Here is a 21,577-nt window from a genome sequence, read left to right on the forward strand (position 1 = left end):
CCTGTCACTGTAACATAATAACCATAGTATCAACATATTATTAATTATTTTGAATACCAACCCCATTTCTCTACCTATTTGTGTTTGTGTGTATTCTAATTGTATGTGTGTGCAGATTGTGAAATATCATATATTTGATATATTTGTTGAAGCACACTTAATAAAATCTAATAATGCAAGTGAAATTTCAACAGAAGCTTCTGTGAAAAGAGGAGCTAATCTTATGTTTTGTGAAAAGTAATGACCTCAAACACAGAAACTGATAATCAAATAAAATATCAGTGTGTTTGATTAGCTGTAATGTTGAAAAAATCCAAGATAATTTCTCATACACAGTTATACTTCTGAAACTGTCATACGTGTGTATTATGAAAGGTCATTGTCATTTTTTTGTCAGTTAAAAAACGTTAATGCTAAGTACATAAACTACACAGCAAAGTGACGCTTTTACCTTCTAGGAAAAAAAGATAGAAGTTACAAAAACTGCTTCTAAATTTTACTCTCTCATCTACTTCCCTCATAAGAACTTTCAAAAATAACTGATGCATATACATTTTACCATGTTATTTCATTATATTTTTCATTATTAAAAAAGAATAAGAATCTGTCATAATGTAAATATGTTAAATTTATTCTATTTACATGACTGTTTTATTTGTAAGTAGTTTTTTAGATAATCCTTAAATACATTATTTAAGCATAAAATGAACACTGTAATATATATTTAGAAACTAAATATCAAGAAATACATTTCCAAATGTATTTATTGATACATTACATTTCAATTTTTCTCTGAAACGAAAAACTGAAATGGAACATTTGCAAGTATGGTCAATAAATTTATTTATTTATTTTATTTTTTGATACGAAATAATTGTACATACTTATGCAGTACGTTGATATTTTGATACATGCATAAAATGTGTAATGATCAAACCAGAGTAACTGGTTATCTGTCATCTCAAACATTATTTATTTATTTGTTTTGGGAATATTCCAGATCTTCTCTTCTAGCTGTTTTGAAATCTACTATAATTTCTCTGTAACTATAGTAGCCTTATTGTGCTATCGAACACTAGAACTTGTTTTATGTAAATATATTAATATTTTTATACTCATTAACCAACCTCTCTTCATTCTGCCTCCCTCACCTTCTCAGCCTCCGATAATCACTATTCTACTCTCTACCTTTATGAAATCAACATTTTTTAGATTCTACATATGAGTAAGATGATGTGATATTTGTGTTGCTGTGCTTGGCATATTTCATTGAACACAACGTCTTCTAGTTCCATCTATGTTGCTGCAAATGACAGGTTTTATTTTTATGACGAATATTTCATTGTGTATATATACATATATACACAAACTATTTTTTCTATATTTATGTCTCTAAATATATACATTTAAATTTAAATATACGTTTAGCTTCCTTAAATAACACACAATGATATTAACTAGAAACCTGGCTGACGCCCAGCTCATTGATGAGACCTGCAGTTTGTGATGGCCAGCATGTCACACTTGCCACCCATTGTTACTACCTACCACTTTCCCTTTGTATTTTTTTTAAAGAATAAATCAATAAAAAGCAAGAACTGTATGTAGGAAAGGAAATATTACATATTACATCTGGGTGTGAATTTTAAGGAAGGTGCAATCCAACAGAAAATATACTCTAGGTAGGGGACTGTAGTTCATATTGTGTTAGCTTGTTTGTGGTGGTTGTTAGTTGGTCAAAGAACAAATATAGAGTGAATGAGATTTGTGAGGGTTTTTTTTTTTTCTTTTAAGCAAAGCATCACTGGAATAAGATAAAGTCTCTCTTTACTTTGGTAAAGTAAAGAGAGTTCACATTCCCTAAGTGTGAGCAAGCACAGATGTCTTCACTGATTGTAAGGCTGAAGGTGGAAGAAAAATGTCCTTACTAGTATGCCTTGATCTGCCCCAGACGTTCCAATCTCTCCAGTTCATTCTGCAAACCAGCACTGCAGTACTTTTTAAACCTTGGTGTGATAGTAAAAACAAGACAAAGTCAGGGGTTTCAGAGACAGATAGATGTGTTTGACCTGTCGTTTCTCCACATCATTTTCATTATGTGTAAATTGAAGATGATTACAGTAGTCGTAGTTCCCCAATCTTAAGCTACATCTCTATTTAGTGTATTTATTTGCCTACTACACAGTAGGAATCAATGACAACTGGAAGAGTTGACTGGTATTTCCCTCTCCATATTGTGAACTACATGAATATAAGGGATGCATCTTTTTTTAACATTATTGCCATCCTCTCAAATCTCCAGCAATATTGTAAACAGACAGCGACCCATATATACCTCCATTATGCCCTAACAGGTAACTGATTTTAGCAGTGACATATTTATAATAAATAATTAGTGTATGTTGATTTGAAAAATAGACTTAATAATTAAAACTGAGTTTTATAGCTAAACATTCTGATACCAAAATAGATATATATATTTTTTGCTTCAATATACGACTGACACTTTCTTTGACACTGAGGAAGCCAACTTAGGTAAGGTAAGGTAAAATAACCCTTTAATGTAGTCATTGAAGTAATTTTTTGTCATACATATTCATCATTTTGTTCAGGTTACGGTATTTTAATGATAAATATTAGTTATATAATGCAGTCAGGTGAATGGTGGTCACCCCAGAAGATATGGCCACATCTGGATTCCCTGAACCTGTGAATTAAAGTTTTCTTACTTTGAAAAAGGATCTTCGCTTATGTAATTTAACATCTTGATATGTAGAGAGAATCCCGGATTCTCTGGGTGGGCTCTAAATTCAGACAAGTGTCTTTATAAGAAAAAGGCAGAGGGGGATTTGAGACAGACAGAAGTGAAGGAGGCAGTGGAACTACAGAGACAGAGCTGGAGTGAGGCAGCCACAAATCAAGGCTTGGCAAAGGCCACCAGAAGCTGTAAGAGGCAAAGAACAGATTCACCCCTAAAGCTTCAGAGGGAATGTGTCCCTGCTAAAATTTGGACTTCCAGCCTGAAGAGCTGTGAGAAAATACATTTTTGTTGTTTTAAGCCATCAGGTTTGTGGTAATTTAGTTTGAAATCTTCAGAAAATGAATACAGATGTGTTAATGTCTCTAGTTCTTGGCATCTGTTTCTGAAGATTAAGCACGACTTTTCACAAACAACCTTGATGCATTTTGTTTTCTTTATAGAATACAAGGAGGAAATTAATATACAAACTAACCAGGAAAAACATCTAATTGTAACAGTCTATAGATATTTTATCTCGCTTTCTGTCTGTTCACATGTGATGTAGGATAAATATTCAGGTAGTTTTTTAATTCACATTTTTGGAATTTTTACATTCTAAGGGGAAGATTAAATTGTTTGAAAATATGTGTGCAGAAGTATATAAAATAAATATATAAAATGGCTACGCATATGTACATAAACATACTTATGTGAAAATATTTTAAACATCAATGTATGAATATTTAGTTCTATGTGTGAAAAATACTTAATACCATTATTTATTAAACTCAATTCCTTAATTATAAAGATTTACTCCTTTATTAAAAATAAATCTAAAATATTCACAAGTTCATGTCTTACACATATTTGCCTTGTTGGAAATATTCTGGTAATTTCTATGATAAGAAAACATTCATCATGAACAATTGTATAATTTGCTCACTAATGATGATGGTGTCTCCAAGAATTTAGGACATCAAATTGTCATGGTGGGTTCTAAGATTTATCCAGAGTTTCTGTTTCAAGAGTATTTTTTATGGCTAGAATAAGTTTTCAGGTTACTCTTTAGAAGGTGATTAAAATAAAATTAAGATCCATTTTTAAGTCATTACAATTGGTATCATGTTATTGCTTTGTATTAATTGTATACACCATAGAGTAATAAGTATAAGGAACAAGACAGCTTGAAAAATAAATGACACTGGAAATTTAAACACAGTTTTGTGGGATATAAAGACAAAGAATTGCATCCTTCTAGGCATTGAAGCTAAACATTTCTATTTTGGTAATGTTGGCTAGAGCATCTGAAAATGCACATCAGGGTCTCTGGGCAGAGCAAACACTTCCTGTAAGCCATACCTTCAATAAATAATTCTTGGTGAAAATAAAACCATTAGCAGAAATAATGATAATCTTTTCCTTTTGGGCTTTAATAAATCATCCTACTGATGCTAACAAATGAAGTATATTATAAAATATGAAATAAATATAAATCTTAAAAATCATCTGAGATTGCCATTTCTCCAGTCTAAGCCTCATCAGCTATTTCTCCTAGTAGGAGCACCAGGGTCCAGAATCTCATACCCTGATTTACAGCTGTTATTTTATTCAGAAGTGCTCATGAAGAGCTTATTCTTTGGTTTTCTCTTCTGTCACTTTTGTTCAGACCACCATGAAGAAAGTCCTGGAAAATCACTTTATTTTTCAACAATTTTAATATATTACAGTTCCTGAATCTGCATGCTACTTTTCAAAAATGAACACTAGTGAAATTTGAGGAGTCAAATTAATTCATTGATAAAAATCTCTGAACATTGCTATGAGGCCAGAGTGTAGCAGTTACTCTAAGAAGGCTTACAGTGTGCAGAAACAACAGAGAAAATGTAATTTCTTAAATTAACCCTGATTGAACATGTACCCTGCTGTGAAGGACTCTATATTTTAAAAATGGGCTATTTATCTATGGTCCAGGAGGCAAAGACTCTCCATTCAGGAAGCAGTAGTATCCTAAACAATACATACCTTCCCAGCATTGTACATTTTTGTAACCTTGATTTTTCTATCATGATAAAATTAGAAGACATAACACTTCATAATTTCAAAACGTATAACACTTTTGTAAAAATGGTTTTCAAGTTTTTTGCTAGAAATTTTGTAAAGTTGCTACAGGTACATGTAAACAAACTTGATATGATGAAACAACAAACTTCTCCTTATTTCCTTAGATTGTTCTTCTATCAGGAGGCACATATTTGTTGTCTGGTGTCTCCTTTAATGATGTTAGCAGCTATTGATGATCTTTGCTAGATCCATTAATTCACTGGCAGTTGGAAATGGTTCTGTTTTAATGCCACAATTCTTTTCTCATTTATTAGCAGATATTTTTATAAAAAATCCTCTTATCAATGATATGGTTACCAGTGATATCAGAAAGGCAGAATAAATGTTGGATTTTTCCTATCAATTACTATATTCTAAAATAAAGTTTTGCATTCCTCACACCTTTATTAGTAATTAGTAGTTTTAATAAACATAATTATTAACAGTTAGATATGAGAGCATATTTGATAGATTTCATTCCACTCAAGATGGTCTCATTCGTGCTCAAATTTTCTCCTCCTTTACTCATGGAAGGCTCTTAAATTTAGCAAAGTTCTTTTGACACTGCTCTGGTAGTCTTTTGGAGAGCCTCCACACTATCTGGCATGACAAGGTGTCCCAGGCCTAGGCTGTATATGTACTGCCCTGGACCAGGAATCAGGCATTTGTCTGAAGTGAACCGATTAACTGATTACTTTTAGTGGGAAATTGTATCTGAACACCATAAATTGGGTTCAAGGTATGCTCATTAGTACTGTATTGATCTTTGCTTCCAGACATTTTAGAAAGCAGAGCCAGAAAAATAATAGATACATGAAAGATGATAGATAGAGATAAATGGATGAAATAAGTAGAAAGTTCATCTGAGTGTTTTAATTCAAATTCAGCCTTTAAGGGATTTTTGCATAATCGGTCATGTTACATCTTGATCTCCTTTCTTCTGGTTTATAACACTGGGAATAATTAAAGTAACATTTGCTTTATTCCATGATGCACATAAAGCATTCTCAGTTAGCAATAACGGAAACAACTAATATGAATACTATAAACATTTGTGACTTTTTTGGGTAGTTTTTCCTGTCCATAGAGTATATCTTGCTGTAAAAATACAGTCAAATTACTGTGACTGAAAGGCACTTGGATAGTTTATGTTTGTGCACATGTGCGTATTTAATAACTACAAATATATGTTTAACTTCACTTTTTAAATTATTTGACCGTTTTTTTTTTATGGTTTTTTTTTTTTTTGAGATGGAGTCTCACCCTGTCGCCCAGGCTGGAGTGCAATGGCGCAATCTCGGCTCACTGCAAGCTCCGCCTTCCGGGTTCACGCCATTCTCCTGCCTCAGACTCCGGAGTAGCTGGGACTACAGGCGCCCGCCACCATGCCTGGCTAATTTTTTTGTATTTTTGAAAGAGACGGGGTTTCACCATGTTAGCCAGGATGGTCTTGACCTCCTGACCTTGTGATCCGCCCGCCTAGGCCTCCCAAAGTGCTGGGATTACAGGCGTGAGCCACTGCGCCCAGCCTTGAACATTATTTTTATTGTAATTATGTAAAATGTTTTTTGTGGTTTCTGGGTCAAAAAGAAAAGTGCATATAATAAAGTTGTATATTAACACACATCTGTATTATATGCACTTTTATTTTTTCCCTTATAGTACATGGGTATAAAAACCATAATTAAATGTAAAGTATTCCTCATTCATTCATTTTCAGAGCTATGATTTTTGTAGGTGTAGCGTATTTTATTAAACTGTATTTTTGTAGACAGCAATTTTGGTTGTTATTAGATTTCGAGGGATCTCCCTCTATCTTATAGAATGTCACAATTATTAGCCCTGGTCATACATCTTTATAAAAATATTTTTGCCGTTGTCCATTTTTGTTATATTCAAAGAAGTTATACTGCTTGGTCGAAGGGTAATGATTAAGTTATTTGGTCACACATACCAAGTTACTGTTCATCGGGATTTTAACATTTTTTTGTCTCACTGCAAATGTGTGAAGGTTCATATTTAGCCAGCCCCTGCTTAGCAGACTATATGGTTAGGCTTTTGGGTTTTTTTCCATTGGAAGACGTGAGAAAATGGTATTTTTGTTTCTTTATTATTTTCATTTCATTTTATATGAAGTGTGTGTCAACGCATCTATTTTTATACGGTTATTGAAAATTTTATCTATTTTAGGTGTTCTTTATTAAACATATTAACTCTGATTCTTCAGTTTTGATTTGTTTTAGCTTGACTGTTTACTTGTGGTGTCCTTTGCCCTGTGAATTTTTAATGTAATCAAATGTACCTAATTTCTCATTGCGTCTTGATTTTGAGTTATAGTTTTAAAAGGTTTTCCCTCTCCCACTTGTAGAAAAGTTGACCAGATTTTCCTCTGTGTATAGTTTTATACTTTCACATTTCAATCTGGTCCTTTTGGAATTTACCCTGATGCACAATATGATGAATTCACCCAATTTTATCTTTTTAATATTGTATCTTTTTATTTAAGTATTTTTTTCCCTCACTGTTCTACTATGCTGTTTTTCTATTTTGGCGCCTTGGTTTTTCCATCTCTTCATGCACCAAAAACGCATTATTTAAAATATGTTTGGTGTCTTGTAGGCCTTTTCTCCTTTTTGCTCATTTTTTTTTCAGGAAGTTTTTTTTTTTCCAGCAGTTATTTCTATTTATTTGTTCTTTAAGATAACTTTCTACTCATATTCTTGCAATTCAGGGGAAATAAGAATTGTGATCATATTGGCATTGCTGTCAATCCTGAAATTAGTTAGTAGAAAACTCAATGTGTTATTTGTTTCACAGCGTTTTTTGTCTATTTTCATACCTTTCATCTTTTAAAAAATCCCAAGTTAAATTGTGTATTATGTACCAACATCATACAATTAAAAATCAACCTTTTGGCTGGGCACGGTGACTCACACCTGTAATCCCAGCACTTTGGGAGGCCGAGGTGGGCGGATCATGAGGTCAGGAAATTGAGACCATCCTGGCTAACATGGTGAAACCCCATCTCCACTAAAAATATAAAAAATTAGCCGGGTGTGGTGGTGCATGCCTGTAATCCCTGCTACTCAGGAGGCTGAGACCAGAAAATTGCTTGAACCCAGGAGGTGGAAATTGCAGTGAGCCAAGATTGTGCCACTGCACTCCAGGGAGACAGAGCAAGACTCCATCTCAAAAAGAAAAAAAAAAATCAACATTTCAAATTACAAAAGAAATCAAAATGATAAAATGGCATTCAAAATAACTTAAAAGATAATATCCTTGCCAAATTAGTTCAAGATTATACACTCCAAACCAAAATCATTGCTGAGAGAAAGCCAATGAAATTCAAACACATGGAGAGACACATGGTGATCATAGATCAGAAGAATCAACATATGTCAAGGTCTCAATTTCCCAAAATTGATCTACACATTTCATTCAATCGAAATGTCTGTCTTTTCTTTCTTAAAGTTAATATTTCCATTCTTTTGACATCTTTGAATTCCCCTTGAAATACAAGAGAAATCCTCACCACTTTAAGTCAAACACCTCTGTCCCCAAATATCTGACACATCTTCCTTCATTTATTTCTTCTTTCTTCCACTTACATTCATAGATTTAACTACAGACAAAGCAAGACTAGGAAATCTAGTCTTGCTAGATGCATCTTGTTTAATGAAATGCTTAAGAAATGGAATATAGGAAAATGTAGAGAAACATAGGCATAAAAGCATGTCAACACTAGTACAACTGATCTTTGAAATGTCAGGGGTCGCCGTGTTGTGAAAAGCAAATTAATATAGGACGCTGAAAGAAATAATGATCATGAAGAATTTAAAAATGTTACTGGCACTGATATGAATATTCTTCAAGCAATATTACTTTATACTAAAATGAATCCCTAATAGAGATTCAAGTTGATATCCACTGCAGGTTGCTACATCAAAGCCATTTTATTTTTTTGATTACTCCACCAAATTTTTCATGGTTTCTTACCATTTAAAAACAAGAAAACCTCTGACAATAATGAAACAACAATAGAGTGAAGGGCTTTGAAGCCCATGCTAATATGAATTACAAATTATTTTTATAATAGATTCATTCACTATAACAAGAGAAACAACAAAAACAAAAATATTTTAAATTGTGCTTACTTGCTTTTGATTATGCGTAATGTCCTTCACCATCTTGAGCATTACTTAGATGTTTTAAAATTGAATAGCTAATTTGAAATTGAGTATAAACCAAGAACAACTTACTGCAATTTATGTGTCACAATGATGATAACAATCTTCATAAAAATTCTTTTGTCCATCAAAGTATGCAATATGTCTTATAACAAATTAAATGTTGATCAAAACATTACAGATAAATATGCATACTTTTTATATAATAAAACCTTTAGTTCCTTGTTGTTCTTTAAAATTTTTAGGTAGTCTATAAATCTGTATGTTACAAACAATAAAATGAAGCCAAAAAGAAGTGGGTAAGAGGATTATTGCAAAAGGAAGCTATGGATAGTATAGTATAACCAACACAAGAGAAGGTATAAATTAAAGATGTATTCAGAAGAGATTTAGAATACCCAGTATGCATGGTACAATTCAGGACACTGAGTACAAAACGATAAATAAATAAGATGATTATTTATAATCCATGGATTTAATAGTCTTATAGGGAAGATAGTAACTCAGGTAGAGTGTGATAGATTTAACAATACTACTGTACTTAAGGAGCTTGGTAAAATATTGACGATTGTGATTAAATTTGCCCGAAGGAAGAAGAAAGGCCAGGAAGCCTTCACAGAAGAGCTGGCACGTAGACAGCAAAAATGGCAATGTCTTTAAATAGCAGTTCTGCCTGGAAACTTTTGCAACAGAGAAACACGTTTTTTGACAGTTTTTACAAGTAACAATGGCTAAAGTGAGAATATGAATTTAATAATTTCTATCACAATATGCCATTGTAAAAATTTTAAAAGGTAAGATTTTAGAATATGTGATTATATAAAATACTTATAATATTGGTTACTGAGTAAAATATTTTAAAATATTATAGTTCATACAAATACACTTTAAGAAAATACACTATTTCCATTGGTGTTATCACAGCCTTACTTTTTATTTTATATCCGGGTTTTTTGTTTTGTTTTGTTTTTTCATGGATTATAAAATGTTATAGAGGGAAAATTGTCTTTCTGACATGAATTTTGATCTGATTCTTCTGATCATATGTTTAGGCCTTCTGCAGTGATACTTAAATAATCTATAGGGACTGAAATTACTTGGGTGTACTAGGCAGCATTTTCCAGAGAAACAGAACCAATATATACTCAATAGAATATATATGTGTATGTGTGTGTGTATATGTGATTATATAAAATACTTACAGGATATATATACATATATGGATTATATAAAATACTTACGTGTATGTGTGTGTGTTTTTGCTTTACTCAGAGCCATTTAACGTATTAAAGAACAGCTTTAAAAAAAACTTAAATTCACAGTTTCTTAACAGCAATACATTTAATACCTTCGCAAGATTTCAAGTGAAAAACATACATTATTCATGCTACGGGTTTTAAATTTTCCTTGGATAACACCAAAAACATGGTACTCAAACTGCATGTTTTAACATGAGGAACATGAACTATCATTTTGACACAAAGACAGGTTAAACAAAATAAAGGCACTGTGGAACTACTCCAGCACCAGTGGACTTGCTGAAATCTCGCGCCCTGTCCCACTCCGGAACTCAGACCGCTGCCTTCTACTCCGGAACTCAGACCGCTGCCTTCTACTCCGGAGCTCAGACCGCTGCCTTCTACTCTGGAGCTCAGACCGCTGCACTTCTACTCCGGAACTCAGACCGCTGCCTTCTACTCCAGCACCAGTGGACTTCCTGAAATCTCGCGCCCTGTTCCACTCCGGAACTCATACCGCTGCCTTCTACTCCGGAACTCATACCCTTTGCCTTCTACTCCGGAACTCATACCCTTTGCCTTCTACTCCGGAACTCATACCCTTTGCCTTCTAAGCCAGCACTAGTGGAGTTCCTGAAATCTCGCGCCCTGTCCCACACCGGAGCTGGTACCGCTGCCTTCTACTTCAGCACATGGAACTCTGCCTCCGCAGTTCTTAGTCCGTACCCGGCATTTCAACAAAAATGTAAATATTCAGAGATGTGTCACTGAATGAGAATTACTACAACATGCTAAAAAAAAAAAGGCAATTTATTTGTTGAATGTTGAAAGAAGGGGCTAGAATCAGTTGAAATTTAGAGTAGAAGGAAAATTTTGGAGTGACTCAGTCACTTCACTCTGATTTCATTTTATTTTTTTATTTTTTGAGACAGGGTCTTGCCCTGGCCCCTAGGCTGGAGTGCCGTGGTATACTCATGACTCACTGTAGCCTCAATATACATACACTAATATATATACACACTAATAATGCAGCCACAGTATACATACATGCCGTGGTATACTCATGACTCACTGCAGCCTCAGTATACATACACTGTATATATATGTATATATACATACACTAATACATATCAACAGATATATATTTAATAAATTTATATATATACACACTAGCGCATATGCACACATCAAAAACATACATATTATATACTATATATAATATATAGTAATATAAAAACGTACATGTTTTTGATGTGTGTGTGCATATGCACTGGTGTATATATATATAAATTTATTAAATATATATATATCTGTTGATATGTTTATAAAATACCCTATTTATATAGGATATTTAAATTAGGATAATTTTTCATTCTCTATATAATATATAGGATAATAATAGGATGAATAACATATAGGATATATATAAAGTGAAAAGCCAGTGCTGTGATTCCAGTCTGAATCTGAAGACCTGAGAACCGGGGGCACTGAGGGCAGGATAAGATGGATGTTCCAGCTCAGGCATTGAGGCAGAGAGAGTGCCAATCCTACCTTCCTCCCATTTTCTCCTATTCAGGCTCTCAATGTATCCTATGCTGTTCAGCCACATTGGGAAGGGCCATGTGCTTTATTTACTCAGCACACCAATTCAAATGCTAATCTTTTTTAGAAACAACTGTATAAACATACTCAGAAATTATGTTTGATCAGATATCTGGGCAGCCTGTGTTCAGTCAAGTTAACACATAAAATTAATCATCACAGAGGATGTGTACTTAATTATTTTGACCTCATAAATGAAGGCTTTCTCTAACTTTAATATTGTGGAACAAGCAGGGATATACAGCATGCCTAAGCAAAAATGCAAATAACTGGTGATAGTTTCTACTGGAAGATACTTCACAGGTAGGGGCACGTCTCTTTGACTGCTTTGTCATCAAACAGCCTCTCTGGAAAAATTTATTTGTCCTTGTAGGGAGAAGAAGATACTGTTAAAGTGGAGATTTTAAAATAAACCTAAAGTGTGCAGATATACAGTGTTCAACACCAAAAACCTTAAGAACAGACATCTTCATTTTAAATTTTCCTTTAGAATCTTTAAAAGTAGATAAGAATCCTAGGCCTGAAGCTTTTTTTGAGAGACGCTTTTTTAGGAACTGCAGTAAGAAGTATTCATAAGTACTTAAGTTGTCATAGTTATTAATAGTTCTGAGAATTTCCCTTAGATTTCCCAGTATATTCAGTTGATGTTCAAATCTTTGCAGAGAAGTTGACCTGAAGGAGAATTAGGAAATTAACAGAATTAGAAAATAATTATAATCTGGGAATTATTCTTACAGTAGAAATAGTGTCAGTCTAAAGTTGTATATCTCATACCATATTTACTAAAATTATTTATTTTGCTGGTAAGGCATGCATAAGCCATATTTATATTTCCAAAAGAATATCCAGCTCTTTCAATGACGATTACTAATGTCTCTTTTCAAATTTAATGATTATAGGACCTTAGTTCAAATAAAAATACCGTATATATGTGGTTCTATTTCTGGACTCTATTATGTTCCATGAATCTGTATTTCTATCATTATTCCAGCACTAAATTGTCTGGATATCTGTAAGTTTGTATAAAATCTTGAAATAAGGTAATGCACACTGTCTTTGTTCTTTATTGGAAAAATATTTTGGCTATTTGAGGTCTTCCTTTTCCATATAAATTTAAAACCTTCTTGGCAATTTTCTCAAAAAAAGTCTGCAGTTCATTTTTGGAGAATTACATTGAATCTATAGGTCAACTTGGAGATAATTGATATATTAGTAATATAGATTTTTCCAATTCAAGGTCATGGAATATTTCTCAATTTATTTAGATCTCTTTTAACTTCAGGAACTTTGTCTACTTTTTGATTTTTTATTTTACCTTAAGTTCTGGGATACATGTGCAGAATGTGCAGGTTTGTTACATAGGTATACATGTACCTTGGTGGTTTGCTGCACGTATCAACCCATCATCTAGGTTTTAAGCCCTGCATGCATTAGGTATTTATCCTAATGCTCTCCCTCCCCTTGCCCCCCACCCCCCGACAGGGCCCGGTGTGTGCTGTTTCCCTCCCTGTGCCCATGTGTTCTCATTTTTCAGCTCCCACTTATCAGTGAGCACGTGTGGTGTTTGGTTTTGTTCCTGTGTTAGTTTGCTGAAAATGATGGCTTCCAGCTTCATCCATGTCCTTACAAAGGACATGATCTCATTATTTTTTATGGCTGCATAGTATTACATGGTGTATATGTGCCACATTTTCTTTATCCTGTCTATCATTGATGGGGCATTTGAGTTGGTTCCAAGTCTTTGCTATTGTAAATAATGCTTCAATAAACATACATGTGCCTGTTTCTTTATAGTAGAATGATTTATAATCCTTTGGGTATATACCCAGTAATGGGATTGCTGGATCAAATGGTGTTTCTAGTTCTAGATCCTTTAGGAATTGCCACACTATTTTCCACAACGGTTGAACTAATTTACAGTCCCACCAACAGTGTAAAAGCGTCCCTATTTCTCCACAGCCTTCTACTTTTAAGTGTTTAGGTTCCTTATATATTATGTGAAATTTTTTTCTAAATATTTTGTGTTTTTATTACTGTAAATGGTATTGTTTTTATAGCAAAGGTATTTTTCTTTGTGGATATAGAAATACAATTAATTATTGCATGTTGAGCAGTACCTTGCAAATATATTTACTTATTCTTATAGTTTTTAAAAATGTAATTTCTGTGAGTTGCTTACAAATTATTTGTGAATTAGTTTTACTTCTTGCCAAGATTTATACTTTTTTCTTTGTTTTCTTGCCTAGTCTGCTGCCTAGGGATTCCAGAAAAATTGTGAATAGAGGTGATGAGAACAGATATCCTTGTCTTGTTCCTGATTTCAGGGAGAAAATATGCAAATTTTCACTATCAAATATGAGGTTAAATGTAGACTTTTAAAAGAGATTCTTGATCAGATTGAGGAAATGTTCTTATATTCCTAGTTTGCTATTTTATTATTAATTGATGTTGAATTTTGTCAGATTTTGGAGGCATCTATCTTTATGATCATATGGTTTTTATCTTTTATTTTATATATGTGATAACTTCCATTGTTTGATTTCCATTCTTGGGATAAATCCAGCTTCATCATGATATTGTCTGTGGTATATATTGTTAGATTCATTTTTCTTATATTTTCTTTTGGATTTCTGTGTCTATATTAGTGATGGTATTTTTTTCTGGTAATATATTTTTCTGCATTTGGTATAAAGATAATGATATTTTTATAAAATTAATTGGGAAGTGTTCTCTGTTGATTTTAATTGGGAAGTGCTCTCTGTTGATTTTATGAAAAAGTTTATAGAAGCTGGATGCTATTTTTTCTTAAATGGTTGACAAAATTTATGGCCTATGTCATCTTGGCTAACTTTTTTTTGTGGGAAGATTTTAAAAATATATATATATTTTTAATCGTGATATGTTTGATTGATACCATTATTGTGTCAGTTTTGGTGGGTTTTGTCTTTCAAGGAGATTAGGATGATTAAATTTATATTTTTATTTTCCAGTGTTATTTAAATCAATTAAAAAAACACTTCTGCATCTGGCAATTTAGATATATTTTTATTACCTATTTTGAATGTGATTCCTTAGGTTTAGATAATATAATCTGGAGGATTTAGTCATATTACACTTTAGACTTAATTATGTTCCAGAATATTAAGTATCTTAGATAATATTTAATGTGTATTTTTTTATCATTATACTTCAAATTGTAAGGTACATGTGCACAACGTGCATGTTTGTTACAACATGTGCCATGTTGGTGTGCTGCACCGCATTTAATGTGTGTTTGAAAAGACTATTCAGTAGTTGTTGGTTGTAGTGTATTATTAATGTTTATTAGGTAAAGTTTGCTAATAGGCTAATTCACATCTTCTAAATTCTGACCTAGTTTCGTCTACCTGTTTTACTTTCTCAGAGTGGAATGGTATAGCCTCTACCTATAATTGTTGATTGATTCCTGTTAATTCTGTCAGGATTTCCTTTCAGTTCTTCAGGTATTTGGAAGCGCTGGTAGTGGCATACACGTACAGGATTTTTATGTCTTTCTTGTGAAATGATTCTTATTATTTGAAATGACCTCCGTTATATCTAATCATGTTGTAATAAACTTGGGTCCTGATACTAATAGAGACTTCCCAGCCATCATATGATTAGTGTTTGCATGATGTGTTTTTCCATGCTTATGTTTTTAAATCTGTTTCCATTCTTTTCTTGTTTGCATTATTTCTGATGCACTGTCACCATTGTTCTTATTTGTTCTTTTGTGCATTAAGTGACTTTTTTCTCTAGCTGCTCTCAAGATTTTAATTCTTGATTTTTAGAAATATTGTTATGATATACCTCATTATAATTTCTTTATGTGTATCCTAATTAGAGATTATTAAGTTTTTTTGAATTTGTGGGTTTGTATTGCTTAATAAAATGTGGAAATTTTCCACTATATATTTCTTCAGTCATTTTATGCCCTCTCTTCTGGAACTCTAACTCCATGTATGTTGGACTGGCTGACGTTTTATCACAGTCAATGACTGATGCTTTGCTCATTTATTTTTTTCTCTCCATGTTTCAGTTTGGATAATTTTAATTGTGATGTCCTAAAGTTTACTATTTTTCTTCTGTTAAGCACAGCCAGGGAGCATTTAATTTAGATTTTGTACTTATAGCTTTAAAGTTCCGTTTTATTTTTTCCCAATGGTTTCCATTTCCCTTTATCCTGATTTATATTTTCCTTCAAATCCTCAAATATATATGCTAATTCCATTTTATTTTTCATTTATATATATTTCTGTGGATATATTTTCTCCTGCTTGTGGGTCACATTTCCATGAATTTTCAGTAGTCTACTGTTTTTTGTTATATGTTGGTCGTCGTGATTATCATATTGTTGAGTTTCTAGACGTTGGTATTTTCCTTTAAAGCAGATTGTATTACTTTGTGGCAACAATTGAAACATTTCAGGGTTAAGATGATCTGCTTAAGCCCTGTTTAAAAGTATTTTAGGCTAGACTTTGTGGAGCCAGTACTCTAGAAGTAGCTTAGTTCTACTTCACCGTTTTGGGCTTTTTGGGGTCTGTATTGAATATTCCAGTTACTCAACAAATCACTGTACTCTGCCTTAATGGAACTTGGAAATCTCTCAGCAACCCGAGTTCTGGTAGCGTTCCAGTTTACCACTCTCCAGTAGTTGTTGTTTCCCTCTCTAAGATTAGCTTAGTATTCAACTACAGACTCAATGGGACACTTATGCTGATGTCTGGAGCTCCTTCTATGTAGCCTCCTGTTCTATAATAATCTGACATAAACTTTAGCCATCTTAACTCCTGTAAAGTTGCGTATGTGTCTTCATAGCACATAGAAACCACTGTGCCATTTTCCCCCTCAGTGTTGTGTCTGGTAAGTGTCTCCAGGAAGAAAGTCAGGGTGATCTAGTTTTTCCCCCTTCTCTCAGGGATTAATATTCTCTACTGCCTGTTTACCAGATGTGACAGTATTTATTTTTTATTTCTGTTTTTTAGTTGTTTAGATGAAAGGGATTGTCTGGAGTCAACTATACCGTCATGGCCAGCCATGGAAAATTCACTATTTTTTTTTTTTTTTGTAATAATGTATTAGTAATTGGGTGCCTTTACAAAGCTCTTTCCTTTACATCTGGAAGACAATTCCATTATCATTTTGTTTGACTCTTTCAGATCTTAGTTTAAATGTCATTTTTTTTTTTTCATGAAGCTCCCTGGAATCTGCATGTCCAAATGTCTTCTTTATATGCTGTCAGTATTCTGTGCTTTCTCCATAAGTGAACTTACACTACTATGCTGTGTTTATTTGCCCTTTGCCTTGTATATATGCATAACTGAATTACACACAACATAAATATATAGAAATGTATAATATAATAGAAAAGTATGAAATATTGAGTACCATAAATGTGCATATTTAAATGAAAGTTTGGAGGAGAATGAAATCCATTTTAAGTAGTGGGAAAGCAAACATCATGACTTTTGTAAGACATGGTTGAATGTGAGCATTTTGGAATGGGAGGGAGCCACATTTTAGTCATGGTGGGGGGGACCGTGCGAACAATGGAACCAAAATTTGCAGTTTTGAAAACATATAAGTGAATGTTTGAATATAACTTGGGTCAAAATGTGAAGAGTATTGAATGATGGAGCTATGATGGAAAATTACATTCAATCTATTAAGGGGTTTTGCAGTAAGAGACTGATGAGTTTAGATCATTCTGAAAGCATTTTAAAGGTAGAGGAGGTAGACTTAATTGGGCAGCTTTTAAAGTAGCTAGGTCAAAGTATGACAACCAAATAAAGTGTGGGAGAGAGAGAAGGGGCATGTTCAAAGTGTATTCTTAATTTTTATTTTTCTTGGTTAAATATATGATTAACTTTATAAATGAGATAGAGAATATGTGATAAGTGAAAAAAATGTTTTAGAGAAGAGGTCATATTATTTTTAGCATGCAAATTTGGAGATGCCTGCTGCATGTTCATGTATATTGTCTGTTTGGCACTTAAATTATGGGTTTCCACGATATATGGGGATAGAATAACAAGTTAGATAACATCATAAAGAAACAATCAGCCAAATCCATATGGGGGATTACGTAGATAAAATGACTTATTTTATCTAGCATATCAATTATATGAGGAAAGAAACATTGTTATTGAATAAAAAGTTTTATGAGCTTTGGTAAAGAATGCAGTATGTGAAATTTCTTTAATCATGATATGCACAAACCAACTATAAATATGTTTTGGAAGCATTTAGGGAAATGGAATATGGATAGCATAGTATATGCTATTAAAGAAGGATTTTAACTTAATTAGTTGTGAGGATTTCATAGTGGTTCCATTAGAAAAGAGTTCTATATTAGTTAAAGATGCATAATGAACTTATAGATAAAATGATATGGTATCTCATATTTTCTTTAAAATACTGTAGCAAAGAACAATAAAGGAAAGACACAAAACGAAAACGACAACATTTTGATTATTCTTGAAACATGAGTGGATAGGTACATGGAAATGCTTTCTGCTACACTTTTCTTCATCTGTGTATATTTGCCATTTCTGTGACATTAAAAATAGAGTCTGCCCAGAAAACTCTTAGATATGTATATATATTTAAGCTAAATATTTGTGTGTATGTTTATATGCATGTGTAGGATACTCTGAGTTACAAATTGTCTTAAATACCATTAGAATAGGGTATAAAATTAGAAGGTCAAAACCAGACATCTTGGAGCCAGCAATAATTGAGGTTGTTGGAAAAATATTAGACATAGAAGAAGCCATACCAACATCTGGAAAAGTAGTAGTGGCAGGGAGTGGGCTTTTACTATGGTAATGAAAATTAAAATTATGAAGAAAGGCAAGATGCAAGATGCAGCATTGTCTTGGTAAAATCCAAAAAGTGGCAACAGTTTCATATTGAGAGGAAAAAACAGGGGTAAATGCAATATTGCAACCAAGATTTTGTACTTGGCTGAACAGGAAGGATAAATGGTAATGCCATCAACCAAAATAACAGACAGAGAAAGAAGTGCAGGCTTGGGAGGAACTATGATGGATATTGGTCTTATTGTAAGATACTACACTAAAGAAAAGGCACTTCAGAAAATGTTTGCTATGTGAGCCCTCACAAAGGTGAGTGGCAACCCATTATCTTTTCATACACTCTGAAATTTTGAGTCTGCTTAATTCCACTATTGAAATGTTTTGGTTTAAATATGTTTAAAAATTGTATTCCTGTAAATTTTCTCATTTTAATAGCAGCTCATTACAATGTTAAAATTATTTATATATGTGTCAAAGTCTTGTGGGTATTCCATTCTTTCTTTTTCCTTTTATTTAAACTTAATACTTGCCACTCTGGTTTTGTGTTAGTTACTCATGATTATTCATCACATCACTATGACTAGCATAGTACTTGTTACTCTTTTTATATAAAATGTTCAATTCTTGGTTAAATAAATGGCTTATTAATGTTATAATGTAATCTTGGAGTTAACATTGGCTTTAGTATATGGTATGAGCTCCCTTTTCAAAATAATATCTTTAAATTGATAATGTAATAGAAACTATGGTTATATACAGCGTATACACAAGAGTTTCAGATAATTTAAACATAATTTGTGTAATTGCAGCACAATTTAGTTTGACTGTATTTTTACAAATTAAATGAGATACTGATTCTACTCTATACAACCATGGGAGCAAGTTTTTCAAAATAAGTTTTTAAAAAATATTTTCATTGCCTGTGAAGATGCAGAAAATACTAGCAAATACTTTGGGAAAAACCCCTTAAAATAGTCTAAAACCAGTTAATCTGTAATTAATTTAATTTGGCATGTGGAACCACTGTCATACCCCTTCATTTTCATCTATGTGGAAGGTTCTTCTTACTTTAGTTAAGTGTTCACTGGTGAGTTTGTAGTAGTCATACTGTCTGCTTCCTGCCCTTGACTCAGTATCTGGAAAAGATTCAGAGATAATCCTAATCCATATTCAATCTCCACCAGTTCTCTAAGGCACTCATATACAAGAATGTCAAAATAAAAGAAGACTTGCTACTGTAGCATGCTTGTTCTGTAGTATTTCTGTCTCATTATAAAGAATGAAGCATTTTTTGTTTCTGTTTAGCAACAGAAACAAACAAAAATAAAGTGAATTCCACATTATTCATCTTTGAACTCCAAAGGAATAAATTTATTTTGGACACATTCAAACACTGTTGATGAGACAGTAATACATTCAAGAAGAACAACAATGTTTTGCCATCAAATCATTCATAATAAATGTTTGCCCTACCTATTTAGTCTGGGTATGCAGAGTATATAGGACAATACAAATACAGTATACCTAGTCAGAAAAAAAATAATTGCTTGATAATCCTATGAAAGTTATGTTAGTCTTTTGTTTGCAGGGATATAGTAAACACCAAAATTTTTACTATGGAAGTCAAGTGTAAATAGATAGATTATAGATAGATAGATAGATAGATAATTGTAGATATAGCTTTAGTTATATGTATCATATTCCCAGTATGGTATTCTTTAATGATATTTTTTAGAAACAACAGAGAAAATGACTTGAGAGTAACTGAACTTCATAAGGTAATTTCTTCCAGAAACCAGAATCATAATTATATACAGAGCTATGGATATAAACCTAAACATAAAGTTATAATTACACGTGTAATGTATCTCGCAACAAAGACCATATAGGAAATATGATCCAGGCTTGACTAAAAAGATGACATGTGTTCTAATAAAGGCTTAATATCTTCTTATTCATTAACTTTCACCTCTCTTTTCTCCCACACTGAACTAATAGCTCTTCTTTGTACAAAATCCAAATTATTATTGGTAAAAATTTCAAGTTTCTGCACCCGCAGGTTTTCAATTCATTGCAGAGCAGCAGCTGTATTCCTACAGATTTTTTTTTCACTTTTTTCTAATAGACTGTGTAAGATGCCTGCCACGTGTTCCTTATCCCCAAGGGTGACTACACTATTTGTCTGTGGACTCATGGCTGTATCTTTCACTCAACTGATATGTTACTCATTGTTGGGTTAATAGAAAGGAATTATATATTTCCCTGAATTTTGGCAAGAAGAGCAATTCACTACTTGAACCCGAGCTAAAATAAACTTCCACATTTGGTATAAAAATGAACACTTTGCTGTGTTCTAGGCAATACCTTTGAACATTTTTCCTTGGCTGCTGCACATGGCGTTATAGTCTTAACTATATTGGGCACATGATATTATAGCTTACAGTCACTCTGTGCATTAATGAAAATTCGGCTTTTGTATTTTTACAGATTATTTTGGAAGCCAATTAGTTGGTAGTTTTGAAGATACCATATAGGGTTATGATCAAAAAGCAATTACATATATAAAATTTTAGAAAGTAATCATATATCATCATCTTTGTACATTGTCAAATAAATGAAGGGGAGGAATTAATTTAATTACACTTTGTAATGTGTTCCCTCTTATAAAATCTCCAGAGTGAGATTTTCCTTTATATGGAATCATCTGCATTTAAAAAAAAAACTTCATAAAACATGCAAAGAGCAGCTGCCTATATTTGCAGCTGCAAGACAGACATTTTTACTACACAGTTTCTGCTTGAACCACGACAGGTGAAGTTTAAAAGGATTCATTCTAGGCAAAATGGTTAGTCTTTAAAAAGTTTTGTTGTTGTT

At 32.8% G+C, this 21,577-nt stretch overlaps 1 protein-coding gene across 4 annotated transcripts in view; it reads left to right on the forward strand.

The window, feature by feature from the left end:
- Positions 1-21,577, forward strand: part of NCAM2 (neural cell adhesion molecule 2) — a 548,173-nt gene that overhangs the window by 131,893 nt on the left and 394,703 nt on the right. The window contains exon 1 of one of the 4 annotated variants that reach the window (XM_016938439.4): positions 10,864-11,010. The exons of the other annotated variants lie outside the window; for them this stretch is intronic. The gene's annotated coding sequence lies outside the window, so the exon portion shown is untranslated. Of the gene's footprint in view, positions 1-10,863; positions 11,011-21,577 lie in introns of those variants that run through there. 4 annotated transcript variants of the gene reach the window in all.

The sequence above is a fragment of the Pan troglodytes genome, chromosome 22 (assembly GCF_028858775.2).
Source record: "Pan troglodytes isolate AG18354 chromosome 22, NHGRI_mPanTro3-v2.0_pri, whole genome shotgun sequence".
In the NCBI taxonomy this organism is placed as follows: domain Eukaryota; kingdom Metazoa; phylum Chordata; class Mammalia; order Primates; family Hominidae; genus Pan; species Pan troglodytes.